This window comes from Antedon mediterranea, chromosome 11 (assembly GCF_964355755.1).
Source record: "Antedon mediterranea chromosome 11, ecAntMedi1.1, whole genome shotgun sequence".
In the NCBI taxonomy this organism is placed as follows: domain Eukaryota; kingdom Metazoa; phylum Echinodermata; class Crinoidea; order Comatulida; family Antedonidae; genus Antedon; species Antedon mediterranea.
In genome coordinates, this window is record NC_092680.1 from 19,144,142 (window position 1) to 19,148,057 (window position 3,916).

Genomic DNA, 3,916 nt, shown 5'->3' on the forward strand with positions numbered 1-3,916 from the left:
CTTTTATAGACGAAGATTTATTACAGGTAAGGCACAACAACAGCTGAATTCGACATATTATTCTGATAAACTTTTCTAGGCCTTATTCACTATCCTCAGACAACCACTGGGACAACCGCCCTGAACTATTTCCATGGGACAAAACTCAATTGGACGACTAAGGCCTAGGGCTAAAAGTAGCTCCGCGTTTCTTTGCAACAACATTGATAATAACTTAAGCTTGGTTCCCACTAGAACGTAACGCAAGGACGTAAACGCAACGCAAGCGTTTTAACCAATGACAAGCGAAGTTATAGACAGTTGGCAATCAAAACCGAATAAGCCATCGCTTGTGATTGGTAAATTCACTTGCGTTGCGTTACGTCCTTGCGTTGCGTCGCTAGTGGGAACCACGCTTTAACGTACTTTTCGACACTGAGTGAACTGAAAACCGTGACATTTTAATGTAATTGAAAATTTATATTTTACCATTAGGAATAGGCCTATCAATATTAAATCTTGGTAGCTACTATTTAAGCTGTATAAAGAGTTTAGTTTAGCTTGCATAATGCTAAATTTGTTTCCTATAAATAGCACAATTATATAAACAGATTTTCGTGAAAATAAAAATAATTCGTCTAAAAACCAAAAATAATGTTTAGGCATACGATTATAAAATTATATTATATGTTGATATATGTTAGTTATATATACAGCCATATATATAATATATAATATATACAGCCATGTCATGGCAAAACATTTTTTTTATAGAATAAACGTGGATATTTAAAATCATATAAAAGAAAGGTTATTACGTTGTTTGTTTACGCTAATATTACAACACAGGAAACAATACACAACAGAAACTAGAATTATCTATTGAAAATTTCCGATTTCTGTCACGCAATAGCGTTCGACATTGAAGAGGTTATATTTATATAAAAATTATGAGCTTCTTAGCGGATACAGGTAAAGTATATCGGTTCCTCTGTAATCCCGTCTGTTTATATACTACGCATTTTCATATTTTATTTTTTAATTCTTACTAAAGATGTTGGTCAAATCCGTTAGGGATTTTTTTTTCAAAATACTATTTACCTTGGTAGTGATTAAACGTCACAGCCAACCATATTCAATTCCGAGAATTTTAATGTTTGTTACGACCTTCGGCGTTGTACATGATTCAATTTAATTTATTTTGTAAAACACATAAATATGTCATAACTATATCTTTGAATACGGCTTTACCACGTTGAAACACCGGTTCTCGTCAGATCACCGAAGTTAAGCGACGTTGGGCCTGGTTAGATGGGAGACCATCTGGGAATAACGGGTGCTGTATACGGAGCTGGGGTCCCGTTAGGCATTCTTATGGCATCCCCTGCATCTAGTATCTGCCTCAGACCTCTGGTCAAGGTGGGCACTGGACGAGAGAAGCCCTTGATCATTGTTAGGACCAATCAAGGTGCTTTAAACAGTCCTGGCTTTGTTTGTATCAAACCTGTTAGTGGCGGTAATTATCGCTGTTGGTTTCGATTAAAAATAAAATTAAAATAAAATAAAATAAAAAAAATATATATATATAATAGCAATACAATAAACACACAAAATAGAGTAGCATTTTCATCAAATTGGTAAAATACGGTACAGATATTTACTTTTCTACATTTATAAATCTTAAAAAAAGAGACAAAAGACATAATGACAAAAAACGATGAAGATAAAGATTGAAGCATTTATATGTTTTATTTAGTACCTTTCCTAGCAGTCTTATGAGTCAAGATTGTATATTATATAGTCGTGGTTGTCCTAAAATTCACCGAGAGATAAAGTAAAAGCCAAACGGTAATGGACAAGAGGAGAACAGATGGTTCAAAAGATTAGGAAAAAAGAAACGCAGATGGTGGACGATTTCACAATATCACATACAGGAACAGCATGAGCTGGACAGCACAGAACAGAAATTAATGTCAGAGGCTTGAGAAGTGGACAGGTGGCGCCAGGATTTGCCCGACGGAGGGACCAAAAGGCTCGACAAACATGGTCAATCCTCTCCGAACGGGGTTGGGACCGGATGACGCCACCACTGCTGGGTTTAAGCAGGGCTATGACGCGGTGGATAGAGGCGAGGTAAGGTTATAAGGTGTTTGCGGCTGTTTGTTGTTGGTTATATCAGATAGTCCTCGCAATTGTCCATCAGGTCATTTTTATAGTGAACCTGTAACTCTCTGCTGTAACTACTATGACCGTTACAGTACATCAAATATGCCTATATAAACAAGACAGATTTTTCTATTCACAATTTCATAACAACCAGGCAGAAATGCAAAACAGATACGGTAAATTTATGTTTCGTTTTGGCTTATTAGTTATAAATTACCTAATGTAGAATATAGCATTATGTAATGCGGTTGAAGAAGCAGGTTATAGAAAGCTGTGTATTGGAATCACTCTAACTTGTCAACAAAATTGTTGACAGACGAAAGTACTATGACACTACTGTAACCGCAAGGACATCGTTTCAGTTTTCTAGTTGCTATATTATACCATGATTATACTGTATATTTCAAATCAAAGCTTGTGTATTGGAAAACTGTTCAGTATGTAAATACAGTACAAATATAGACAATTGGCGCCAATGCTAGAGAAGCGAACAGGTTATTGCATTTATATCGCCTGCATTTGTTTATAAATTGTAGTCTTCTCTAGATGCAAGTGGCAAGGGGAAAACACGTCGGAGAACTCTTGCAGAGCCTTCACTCGATGATGGGTCGATATTTTTTGTTGACAGTAAGTTTTGCAAGAATGTTGCTTTCGACTGTAATACACTGGTAAATTCCAATTGCACTATTTTACCATACTGTTTTTTCCTTTCTACTATTTATGAAGCATAGCCTACAGGTTCCGACGTATTTATTAGTTAAAAAATATGTGTCCTAAAATCACGAGATCGAAATTCATGTACGTTTATGGGGTTAAAAAAAACACCTTTTTCTGAAGTAGGCCTATCAAATTAGACTAGCAGATAAAGCTCATAACAACTTGGCAAATCCTTACCAGTATAAGTTAGTCCTGAAAAAAATCTTTTTTATCAACTTAGTCCCATGTATTTATGTTGCTTACCTCGGGACCAAAACAAAAATATATAAAAAAAATAAAAAATATATAGGTCTATACTATAGAATAATTGCTATTTATAAATGTTGTTTTTATATTAGGAGAAAATTATTTTTAAGCAGGCAAGAAAAGATTCCACCGATTGAAATAAAATGCGCGATGAAAAGTACAGATACCGGCAAGCCTACACTCATTGATTGGACAGTACCGTACATTCAGTTTTGTGAATTTGTGAACTTAAATAGGTTGATTGACGGTTCTATTGACAAGATACAATTACGGGCCATTACGGTATAACAGATGATGTATGCGCCAAGAGGCAATACCACAACACAACACATTATATACCTGTATGCTCCAATTAAGGCCTACATTGTGTATCGGGCGGAGGTACTGTCAATCAAAATGAAATATTCATTTAGTAACAAATTAGCAACATTTCGATGTATATAGTAAAAACAGTGTTTAATGAATAAAATAATGTTTATATCGGATCCTTTACGCATGCGTGTTTAATGAACAAATGTTTATATCAGATCCTTTACGCATGCGTTTTAATCAACAACCCTTCGATTATAATGCGTCAAATCAAGGTGTCCTCACGCGACCTTAATTTGATTGACAGCTGTCACTACCTGTTTCGGGTTTCTTATAATAACTACCACATGGTTATGCTTGGTTCTGTTGCCGTAGAGATGGTTATGTTATGAGATCGTGAAAACACAGAAAAGTCGTGGTTGCAGTTTGGTTTTTGTTTTTAATATTTGGTGTTTTGCCTGTGTTACCATATTCGGCTAGTTCATTCATTGGAAACATC

The 3,916-nt window shown here is 35.3% G+C and overlaps 1 pseudogene; it reads left to right on the forward strand.

The window, feature by feature from the left end:
* Positions 1 to 1,216: 1,216 nt before the first annotated feature.
* On the forward strand, positions 1,217 to 1,327 carry LOC140063278 (5S ribosomal RNA; annotated as a pseudogene).
* The last annotated feature ends 2,589 nt before the right edge of the window (positions 1,328 to 3,916 follow it).